The sequence below is a fragment of the Aquarana catesbeiana genome, linkage group LG03, assembly GCF_042186555.1.
Source record: "Aquarana catesbeiana isolate 2022-GZ linkage group LG03, ASM4218655v1, whole genome shotgun sequence".
Classification (NCBI taxonomy): domain Eukaryota; kingdom Metazoa; phylum Chordata; class Amphibia; order Anura; family Ranidae; genus Aquarana; species Aquarana catesbeiana.
Window position 1 is genome coordinate 187,513,902 of NC_133326.1, and position 12,642 is coordinate 187,526,543.

The window sequence follows — 12,642 nt, forward strand, 5'->3', positions numbered from 1 at the left end:
CCACCCATCTGTCATCCCATCTGACATTGTTCCTGCCAGACCCTTGAAAACTGTAGAAGCCTTCCCCCCACTCCTCTTTTGGCCCTGGGACTGACCCTGAGGTTTAACTCTTGAACCTGATGGTGGAGGCTGTCGTGACTGCCTGGAGGCTGATGCCCCTGGCACCGGAGAAGAAGCACGTTTAAAAGAAAAATGCTTAAACTTCTTCTTAACTGGAACTTTTCCCAATAGAAATTCTTTGGATATACTTATCTAGATCATCTCCAAATAACCGTTCACCGTGAAATGGGAAACTGGCCAAGAGCTTTTTGCATGGCGCTTCGGGTGACCAATTTTTCAACCATAAGATTCTACGCACATGTATCAAGCCCTAGCATGAGCCGTGAGGCCTGGAGAATAGAATCTTTCATAGCGTCTACTGTAAAACACAACGCTTATGATATCCTGGCCAAATCCTGGGCCTGCTGATCAGGAATAACCTTGAGCATCTCTATAAACTGGTCCTTTAAGGACTGAGATACACCGATCGCTGCCAGCACAGGCTGAATGACTGAACCTGTGAGCGAAAACAGGATTTTTAAAACAGCTTACCTGTAAAATCCTTTTCTTTGAAGTACATCAGGGGACACAGAGCCATAGTAGTTACTATGTGGATTATAGGCCACCTTTAGGTGATGGACATTGGCACACCCTTAGACAAGAAGTGCACTCCCTATATAGCCCCTCCCCCACTACTGGGAGTACCTTAGTTTTGTAGCCAAGCAATACACGTGTATACCAAAGAAGGGAGGGACCTCTGTGTCCCCTGATGTACTTCAAATAAAAGGATTTTACAGGTAAGCGGTTTTAAAAATGCTATTTTCTTTTCATACATCAGGGGACACAGAGCCATAGTAGTTACTATGTGGGATGTCCCATAGCAATGGCAACTGAAGGGAGGGAGACACAACAAAAAAGGTAGGGCATTAAGAGGCTAGAGGACTTATACTGCAGCCTGCAGTACACTACGCCCAAAGGCAATATCCTCACGACCTTTAACATCGATTTGATAGAATCTGGTAAATGTATGGACTGAAGACCAAGTCACGGCCTTGCAGATCTGAGCCACAGAGGCCTGGTGATGCACCGCCCAAGAGGCACTAACATCCCTGGTGGAATGCATATAACGCAATAATGAATAAATTAAATAAATAAAATTTATTTCAGTATTGCAGCAGCGCTGTACCCCCCAAATTAATAGGGTCCCCTTCTCAATCAAGTTCTTTGAGTTCAGAATTGGAACAGACAGTAAAAGTCCCACTAATAAATATTGCTGTATTCTGTGAAGGTAGTTATTCCTTTCACCAAGCGATACACCACGTTCTGGGACCCCCCAATGAAAAACGCACTCACCAGAAATCCAACCAATATGAGCCTTGATTAATAATAGTAGGCCCGCACCACTTTCCAAACGACCACCAGATGTCAGTCTTACTCTTGGTAGCTCCAATGAGATATGTGGGAGAAATGGAATGTCCACATAGTGTGATACTGCTAAAAGACTTTATTAAAACATCCAAATATCCCCCTTATAAAACATGCGTACCAGAGAATCTATAAAAAGAGCAAAGATAACAAAGTGCACTGTGCCTGTTGCGTCTTCCAATCGGTAAAGTTTGCCAGGAGCGCTCACTGTGTGCGACTACAGCCACACGCTTCCTGATTCCTCCCCGGTCGATGGAGCGCATGCGTCACTTCCGGTGCGTCACGTCCCTCGGTGTGATGCACTGTTAGATATACGTACTAAGCGTAGAGTATTGTTGTTTCTTGGGGCGGGCACATACAACATTTATATATTTGAGCCCTGGTGGAATGCGCTTTGACATGAAAAGGAGGAATTTTCTTCTTTAGACCATAAGCTTGAACAACGACTTGACAAATCCATTTGGAAATAGTAGATTTTGATGCTGCTTGTCCTCTTTTAGGGCCTTCTGGCAGTACAAACAAAACATCTGTTTTGCGAACCTGAGCGGTCTCCTTTAAATAGACCTTGACCGCTCTTACTACATCAAGGGAATGTAGTGCCATCTCTTCCCTAGATCGAGGCTCTGGGAAGAAAGGCGGCAGAATAATACCCTGGTTCAAATGAAAACCTGTCACCACCTTCGGTAGGAATTCAGGATGAGGCCACAATACCACCTTATCCTTATGCATGATTAAATATGGAACTTTACAAGACAGAGCCGCCAATTCTGATACTCTTCTGGCAGAGGATATGGCAACCAAAAGGACTATTTTTCTTGTCAAAAGAACTAAGGGAATTTACCATATAGGCTCTGACAGGGGGATTAATTGGTGTTACCCCCTGAATAAAACTATGCACCAGAGAGTGAGAAGCAAGAGGCCGTATAAAAAATACTGATAAGGCCGAGACCTGGCCCTTGATAGTACACAAGGCCAGCTTCATTTCCAATCCCATTTGCAGGAATTCAAGGATCCTACCTATGACATACTTCCTGGGGTGCCAACCCCTGGATCCATACCAGGAAACATATGCCTTCCAGACTCTATAATAAATGACTCTGGAGGCCGGCTTCCTAGCATTAGCCAAAGTAGACACCACGATCCTTTAGAATGTGGGTTTCAACATTGTTGGGTGTCAATAGCCAAACCGTTAAATTTAGTGTTTGTCTCTGGCGACTATCACGATTTTGGGTCTCAGATGACCGTATAGCGCAGGACGCGGAGGTTGCACTGCAGGATTTTGGGTTGACAATCCCGCCGCTACAACACCTGCATCTAGCTGGGAGACATTTAAATGCTATGCTCAGGAACATTATCGGATGGCAATTGCTCGCACTCGACATCAGACTGGGGCAGCTCTACTCCAGGCTGAACAGCGGGCAGCTGACTTAGAAACTCAATACACTACTACTAGAGACGAGGTACATAGAGTGGACTTGCAGTGTGCTATGCGTGAGGTAGCGCTCCTTAGGGTAGCGGCTGCCAAAACACAGTTATTACATCAGTCACAGCGTATCTTTGAGCAGGGTGAGCGGACTGGGCGACTCCTGGCGTGGCTTTCCAAGGAGCAGTCGTTAACAACTACAGTGGCTAATATCAAAGATGCAGCGGGGCGGATATTGTCTGACCCTAGGGAAATAAATACATGCTTTGCCTCATACTATGAGGATTTATACACGTCCAGACTGCGCTACTCCACTGCTGATCTCCAAGCATACGTGGAGACCATCACACTGCCCTCCTTGTCAGAAGAGGCCCGCGGGAGACTTGACGCTCCGCTCACTCTCAAAGAACTTCAAAACGCCATTAGCTCTTTGCAATCCGGGAAAACCCCGGGGGAGGATGGGCTCCCAGTGGAATTCTATAAGGCACATGCTGAGACCATAGCTGTCAGGTTATTGGAGATCCTATCTGCTTCTTTTGAATCAAACTCTCTGCCCATCTCTAGGTCTAGAGCGGTGATAGTCGTGATACCTAAGGCTGGAAAAGACCCTGAGCTTTGCTCCTCGTATAGGCCTATATCGCTTCTAAATGTGGATGCGAAAATACTTGCAAAGGTTTTGGCAACCAGACTCAACGCGGTTATCTTATCACTAGTACATGGAGATCAGACTGGCTTTATGCCGGGCAAGGGAACGGATATTAACTTGCGAAGACTCTATACTGTCCTGGTGAGTCAGGCTGCTGGGGGGGAGGCTGGTGAGGTGGATTCCCTAGATGCAGAAAAAGCCTTTGACTCGGTGGAGTGGGAATACTTATGGCTAATTCTACATAGGTTCAGGATAGGGCCCAAATTTATACAATGGATTCGGCTGTTGTATTCCGGCCCATCGGCTAGGGTTCGTACGGGCGGGGTCCTATCGGCCTCTATACCCCTCCACCGAGGCACCAGGCAGGGCTGCCCACTATCGCCGGCTCTCTTTGCCCTTGTGATCGAGCCGCTGGCTGAACTCCTTAGGTCATCCTCTGAGGTGGGCGGCGTCTCGTTCCCACCCCTAGTTGAAAAGGTATCTCTCTACGCAGATGATATGTTATTGTATCTTCGTGACACCCAGCAATCTCTCAGAGCGGCTTTATCTATTATTGATCGATTTGGCGCTTTCTCGGGGATCAAGGTGAACTGGGAGAAATCTCTCCTGTTTCCCCTGATGGGCGCTCCGGTGTCGACGGGCTCCCCCCTCCCCCTTAAGACAGTAGCTAAATTTAAATATTTAGGCATCCGGATCCAATCGGACCTGCAATGCTATCTAGCTGAAAACATTTATCCCATTCTAAACCAACTCATCCAGAGATGTGCGGTGTGGAGAACATTGCCGCTAACCCCGGTGGGGAGGGTGAACTTGATCAAGATATCCTTCCTCCCCAAATTTTTATGTGCCTTTCGTCACACCCCGGTTCCCATCCCAAACTCATTCTTCCTCAAACTAGACAGAACTATCACCTCCTTTGCATGGGCGGGGACGACACCCAGGGTAGCCAAACAAACGTTACAGTTATCGCTTACAGAAGGTGGCCTATCCCTGCCAAATTTTAAGAAATATTATTGGGCGGCGCTGCTGGTCACCGTGCGCTTGTGGTTTGCTCAGGACAAAACCAATCCAGCGGTTAATCTGAAGGCAGCGATTTTAGGCTCATATTCTGAACTCAGTAATCTGGTCTATAGAGGCCCGAAATACAGCCGACAAGTCACTACACCCATGAAAACAACGGTGAAGGTGTGGCAGCAGGTTTCCTCGTATCTTACCAGCGGGGGTGTTATCTCTCCGCACACCCTGTTGTGGGGTAACCCAATGATACCGCACCTCCAATCTGTTCCGGACCCCCAGGTCTGGGCCAGACACGAGGTCCGTACATTGCGCCATATATTTCGTGAGGGTCAACTTCTCTCTTTTCCAGAATTAAAGACTAGATATAACCTACCCTCGTGGATGTTTTTCTGTTTCCTACAGCTGAGACATGCGGTTCGAGCGCAGTTCCCGCATGGGATAGTGCTATCCACCCACTCAGTTGAATCCCTGTTGATGATCGACCACCTAGACCGAACATTATCCTCCATATACCTTAGACTTGCGTGCAAAGACACTTCTAAAATGCTTCCCCTTTTCCATAAATGGCAGTTAGATATCCCGGCTCTGACTGAGGAGGACTGGTCAGAGGGTCTGCAACAATGCATCCCTTTCATGATTTCAGCAAGGGACAGGGTTGTCCAGCTGAAGTTTCTTCATAGAGTCTATTACACCCCACAAAGATTGTCCAAAATCTACCCGGGGCTTGATGATGGGTGCCCCAAATGCAGACAGTCGGTGGGGACTTTCTTTCACGTAATATGGTCGTGCCCGGTCCCACAGACCTATTGGCGCGAAATAGTAACGGATGTGAATGGTGTGGCAGGGCTGCATTTAGAAGTCGATCCGATGGTGTTCCTCTTGGGTATCACAGATAATTTGGCCACAGCCAAGTATATCAAACGTTTTGTGTTCTATGCAGCTTATTATGCCAGAAAAGAGATTTTGCTGCGCTGGAAGTTGTCGGACCCCCCCACTGTTGGGGCAAGGAGGGCACAGATAAATGCGGTACTGCCACTATATAAGCTCACCTACATGGGCAGGAACTGTCCCAAGAAGTTTGACAAAATCTGGGCGGCTTGGGTTGAAGCTAGACATTTGGTGGTGTGAGTGCGCTGGAGAGTTGGGTCTTGGGAGGCTGGCTAGCTGGCTGTGGGTTGTGGAGACCATATACTTAGTTATAGAAGGTGCTGTAACATGGTGGTATTGGCACGACCAAGAGTATCCAAGCTCCTTCGGATTCCCACTTCTTCTTACTTTCCTCATCAACCTTCTACTCTCACTTCTTTTCTATTGTGAAGATAATCCTTAAAATACACTGATACATCTCACTGGGGGTCTCTCTTGTCCCTCCCTCCCTCCCGTTTTCCTTCCCTCTCTCCCCCTCCCGTCCCTGACAACTATTCCTTTTACCCCTTCTTCAACTTTTTCTTGCTTTTACTGCAAAGTAGAAACAACCAATCGGATTGACTCGGATTGACTCCAAGGACCGGATATATTAAGTGCCAGTTCAGATCCTTGAGATCTAGAATGGGTCTTACCGCCCCGTTTGGTTTTGGAACCGTGAAAAGGTTTGAATAAAAACCTGAACCCTGTTCCTCTAAGGGAACCTCTGATATCACTTCCTGGGATAAGAGATGATCCAGAGCTATAAAGAGAGACTTCCTTTTCTCTGGATCTTTGGGAACATTTGATTTTAGAAAATGAGGAGACAGGAATTCTTGGAACTCTAGTTTGTAACCTAGAGAAACTGAGGAAGCCACCCATCTGTCTTGACATTGTTCCTGCCAGATCTTTGAAAATTGCAGAAGCCTTCCCCCCACCCGAGCGAGCGGGGGCGCCCCTTCATGAGGCTTTAGCATTTTATTTTGCGGGCTTTCTGCCCCAAGTCCTCTTTTGGCCCTGGGACTGCCCCTGAGGTCTACCTCTTGAGCTTGACGGTGGAGGCCGTCGAGACTGCCTAGAGGCAGATGCTCCTGGTACTGGAGAGGAAGCACGCTTAAAAACGTTTTTAAAAGGACGGGTTTTCCCGCGCGAGCGGCGGACTATAGGTACCTTCGAACCTAGAGCTAGCATGGCGGGGGGGTATAAAAAACCGCTGAGCGGCTGCTGCGGTTTTTTTTCCCCGTTATTTTTTAAATGAATCCGGGCTCTTAAACACTCGGGGGGGGGGGGGGATCCCAGCATAGGGGGGCCACAGGCGGAGAGACAAGTCACCCCTTTTCCTACCAGAGGATCTGCTGCTTTGACCGGAGAAGAAAGAGGAAGTAATCGGCTCCTGACACAGTGCTGTTTCCAGCATGAGGCGGTGAGTGCTCAATACAGCCCCCAGTGGTGACACATAGGCATGACAACATTATTTACTTAAAGGAGACATTCATAAGAAAATTCAAAAATATTTCTTAGAAAGCTCCACTTACCTTTTCCCCCAGGGTTTTCTGTGGTAAACCAACAGACTCAATCTAAACCCTTCACGGTGGCCTACGTAAACCTTCAGGAGCAGGGGAACCTAGAGGTAACCCACAATCCTGGATCTGCAACAGCACCCTGCCAGTAAAACTTTATGCTTAGTAGGAAGTGGATGGAAGGCGCGTGATCAGACGTTTACATCAAGAAATGTATGGTTTATTTATGTAAAAGAATACAGACATATAGATATAAAATCATACAAATACTACATAATATTATATAAAAAAAAGGAAAAACAGGTAAAATAAGTACTAGGAAGTTAAAATTGGGGTGTGCCCATATTGAGGCAGGTATTTAAGAAATGCTGACGTGTTTCGAGGAAAACCTCTTCATCAGAGCCAGGAGAACTGGAGCACAGTCTGTATGGGCCGGTAGGCCGACATGTGTACATGGGGAGAGGTGGTGTGGCTAGTAGGAGGATGTGTCCTGTGATGGACAATTGATTATTCCAAGTTCCATACCCAGGTGTTCTATGGATGAAATTAGAATGTAAATAGATTGTATTTTCTTTTTGCGGTCCTGTTAGGCTGTCAGATGTGCCTGTCTCAGGAGAAGTGTGTAGACACAGCTGTAAACTGTAGAGATCCTTTGGAGTGGAGAGCCGTGTGATCCTGGCAGCAGAAGGGGGGGGAGGAGGAGGGAGGTGGTGTCCTTGAGGCAGCTGATGGCTGGATAGAAAGCGTCTTGCTGCCTAGGGATAGGAAAGGTTTTTCCCTAGGCAGCAAGACGCTTTCTATCCAGCCATCAGCTGCCTGAGACAGGTACATCTGACAGCCTAACAGGACCGCAAAAAGAAAATACAATCTATTTACATTCTAATTTCATCCATAGAACACCTGGGTATGGAACTTGGAATAATCAATTGTCCATCACAGGACACATCCTCCTACTAGCCACACCACCTCTCCCCATGTACACATGTCGGCCTACCAGCCCATACAGACTGTGCTCCAGTTCTCCTGGCTCTGATGAAGAGGTTTTCCTCAAAACGCGTCAGCATTTCTTAAATACCTGCCTCAATATGGGCACACCCCAATTTTAACTTCCTAGTACTTATTTTGTTACCTGTTTTTCCTTTTTTTTTTATAATATTATGTAGTATTTGTATGATTTTATATCTATATGACTATATGTCTGTATTCTATTACATAAATAAACCATACATTTCTTGATGTAAGCGTCTGATCACGCGCCTTCCATCCACTTCCTACTAAACAGTCCTTTGCAGACCACCCCTGGTCAGCTAAGGCAGCGGGACACGCTCCATCATTTCCCCCAGTCCTATCTCTGACTACAATACTACCTTTGTTTTACAGCAAACGATCTCACAAGCGCAGGAGTATTTTTCACCATATCTTGTTCACACTTTTGCAGTAAAACTTTATGGCCTTACTACCAAAAAGTACTGGATCCCAGGGTCCAGCTCTCTAAAAAAAGACAAGCATTCGCAGGCAAAACCTCGTTTCTTCGGATACGAGGCCCGGGTACCATTCAATTTGGCCCAAAAAAAAAAAAGACACTTCAAATGGATCTGGTCAGCATGGCTAGCCCCAGCAAGGATTGCTCCAGTGGAGCTCAGCACAGCACATCTTTACTCGTGACCAACACCTTAGACACTGGTGAAAAAAAAACTGAGGTACTCCCAGTAGTGGGAGGGGTTATATAGGAGTACACTTCTTCAATTATAAAAGGGAGACATGTTTGGTATCTATTTACTCGGCGTAACATCATCTTTCACATTATACAAAAAAAATTGGGGTAACTTTACTGTTTGGATTTTTTAAAATTCATGAAAGTGTCCCTTTCTCTCCTGATTGGCGGAGTTTGATTGAAGGCAGCAGGAGCCAATGGCGATGCTGCTGTGTCTCAGCCAATCACTAGAGAGTGTCCCGGACGGCCGAGGCACTCGTGGACATCGCCGGATAGAGATGGGGCTCAGGTATTAGGGGGGCTGCTGCACACAGAATGCTTTTTATCTTAATGCATAATGCATTAAGATAAAAAAAAAACCTGCCTTTACAGCCACTTTAATTATAGTTAGAATTTGACTGGACTTCCACTTTAAATTTAGCTTCCATGTGAAACACGGCTTAATAGTTGTTAGGCAAGTAGAATAACCCCTCCGAGTTTGACCAATCATAGCATAAAAGGCCAACTTACTGGGGTAAGGCTAGAAAGGGGCTTTCTAGCAAATACCCTCTTTTTGTGCATTTTTTAGTATGTGGTGAGAGAATAGTACATGATGCCTCATTTAATCCACCGTAGATAGCGTATAGAGAGGTTAGGTAAGGAAGTTCCATGAACGGTGGTGGTTAAAAACCTTCAATCACCTCTGTTCTAGTATAATCAGAGGGAGGGAAGGGGCATAGGAGTGCTTGAGTGTGGTAGACCCCTCAGATTCCACAATTGGCAAAAACTTCTGGAAAAGAAAAGACATAGTGGCAGTAAATTCTGCCTTGGTCAAACAGGTAGTGTGATGCACGCCTTTAGAGAAGCTGGAATCAGAGTACTGGAGAGAGAAATAAGACTTAGTGCTTTGGAGAGGGACAAGTAAACACTATGGAAATATGTGCTTTGTTCATATTTCATGTCTGAGGTTTACAACCACTTTAAAAGTTTCCCCAGAGCTTGAGGCAGACTTGCCTGGGGAGGGTCTTCCCCGGCGGGGTACTCATCGAATGGATGTAAATCAGGAAGGTTGAGCGTGTCAGGTCTAAATGAATCAAGCCAACCCAGTCATTGACTGAGTTCCAGTGACTGTGTTCAAGAGGAAATCAGCAACAGGTGGTGTGGCAAATGATCAGCTTGCATTCTTGGCAGAAAATGGGAAAATGCGCAGTTAGGAAGCCCTGCACCAGCAGCCAGAAAGAACCTTCTGGTAGTCCTAAAAAGACCACTGGATCAAATGATCAGCTTGCATTCTTGGCAGGAAATGGCAGCTGGAAGTGCGCAGTTAGGAAGTCCATGAGCACTGCATCAGCAGCCAGAAAAAAAACTTCAGGTAGTCTTAGAAAAAGACCACCAAGCTGGAATAGGTAAAAGTTATAACACTGTCTTCTATAAGGCCCAAAGTGAGAAAATAAAAAATCAGGTAAACAAATAGTATAAATTCCCCTACATCTGTGGCTTGAAAACTGGCATGGCACTGCAGAATGTGCTGGGAAAAAGTAATGTACTGTACACCACAGAGTCATCAAGCTATGTATAGCCAGAAACTAGCATGTATAAGGATACAGGGAGACCCTATCTTACCGTGTCCAGTGTGCTGGTCCCGTCACGGTGGGCATACCTTGAGAAGGGTATTAAGGGTCTGGGTGCCATAGTACCTGTACAGCACCCTGCAGCTAGGTAACTCACATTGTACCACATACCAAGGTGTGCACCAAGCACAGGATCCAGTGCCTGAAGCAAATATTACAAGTCAGCCCCACTACCACGGGGTCAGGGTACAGTTCCCAATGTGTACAGGAGGGATAATCTAGAAACTGCTACTGAGCCTCTAAAGCAGTTAGCAGTGTCATTTGAAGGAGGTACAATAGGGGGCAGACCCAGTCAAGCTTTTTACAGTGTGAAATTACCTGAAGGTAGCGGCATACAATGTGTGGTCTATGAATCAAACTCTGAGCCTGGTACTGTATGAAAAAAAAAATAAGTTTTGGATACAGATAGGGTGTGCCTAAAATGAACACACTGTTAATCAAGTATGGTGAAGTAATACTAGAGGCAAGGGTGAGCAGAGAGCACACATAATAAAGAAGGCTAAAAAACTATTACTGGTAAACCATGGCCACCTTACTAAATATCATGCCTCTCGCAATAGTCACACTGAGGAATTCTACTTCTTACTAGAAAAAGATGGAAAAACTTGATGTCAAACCTCCCACTTAAGCTGCTAGGATGAGCTAATTTATGGAAACAGCTAAAAGAAGAATTCTCGGAGAGCATTTATTACCCAACATCAACAAATCTGAACACAGCTTTAGAATACTGAAGAAAGAAAGACTATCTTACTGGCTGTTTAGGGTAAGCAGTACTTCTCTCAGGCTTCTTCATCAAGCAAGCCCAGTTGCATGGAATTGCTTAGTGCTCTACTCAGATAACATGGGTACTCTCTGTCTCTATGACCCATCACTATATGTATGTAGCAAAACTTCAAATAAAGTATATTTAGAGACTACAAAGATCCCCCTTCCGATTTTGTGAACAAATTAGACTGATGAAAGGATGGCTGGTACAATATATGTAGCTGGATGTTCACCAAATCCCAGTTTGATCGAGTCTTTTTTTATCCATTAATCAGACAAGAATAGACAAACTAGTTGGCATTGGTTCTCATAAAAATGGCAGCAACAACCCACAATGATGTTTTACAATCTCAGGTTGCATTTAATGGTTTCCCAAACAAATATGGTGGTGGCTGACAAAAAGAACAATGTGAAAAGAAGCTACATTTATTCTTTACATAGGCACTGAACCCTAACTGTTGAAAATATTGCTGCACATTGATAATCAGCAGCAACTAAAATTTACCCATCCATGTAGGGTTTCTTATAATGCACAGGAAAATCTGGCGAAAGATCCCATGTATAAAAGTTTATAAATCAGTTTAACAGATACTGTATAAGAAACTCTGTGCTTCCCTTTCAGACATATAAGTGCTGATAAAAATAAGGAATACATTAACAATCGCAACTGAACGTACATGAAAAAAATATACATGGGAGTAAACACTTGAAACCCTCTTACAATTGGTGGTCATTTAGACAATGCAACAGAATTCTCCTGCTGAGGTCCCTCCTAAGGGTCTTCTGCATGGAAGCATGGGCAAAAAGGACTGTCCCACTGCAACTATTTGGGCTCAAGTTAAACCCAGAATCTAAAATAATGAATTTGATCAGTGGCTCTAGGGTAACAACCGATGCCATCATACACCCGGCCTCCTTTTATATAGAAGCCTTCTCCGTTACAACACATGCTCAATTTTTTTTTACATTTCAAAGCTTTAACATTTCAAGCATTCGGTGAATGGTGTAAATGTATGACACACTATTCAGTACTGGTGAAGGTAATTCTGCATGCAAAAGTTGCCTGTATATTCTTGAGTATTACTCTGAAAGGATAGAGAATCTTTGGGTGCAATAATGAACTCCTTCATACCAGTGCCATTAATATTACTATCTTAGGGACCCCAGCTCACTGCAGTGTCCTGCTTGGAGTGTGGAAACAATCCTAATGTCCTTTCAGTCACTTATAACATTCACAACTCTCCTTAAAGTGGCAGTCTCTTATCTCTAGTTGAACCTGAAAGTTCTCAGCTTTGAGCGCTTTCAGGATCAAAGATAGGGTTCTATATCGATATTAGCAGTCTAACTATATAAAATTTAGGACGTTCACTTTACCATTATGGCATGGGTCTTTGACATACTGCATGTATGCTATATTAGGTAATCTAAACTATTGTAATATTTGGCCTATGCAGACAAAATAAAGGAGCATTACTGTGATCTGCATACCGTGGAATGCAAAATAAACTTGGGGTGACCACAAAAAGACAGGAAATCTGAATTAAGCCAATAACCAATTTAAAAAGCCCTCTAGTAACCCA

General features: G+C 45.0%; 1 protein-coding gene across 7 annotated transcripts in view; it reads right to left on the reverse strand.

Moving 5' to 3' along the window:
• Positions 1-12,642, reverse strand: part of SRPK2 (SRSF protein kinase 2) — a 281,731-nt gene that overhangs the window by 22,807 nt on the left and 246,282 nt on the right. The gene's annotated exons all lie outside the window — the stretch shown is intronic.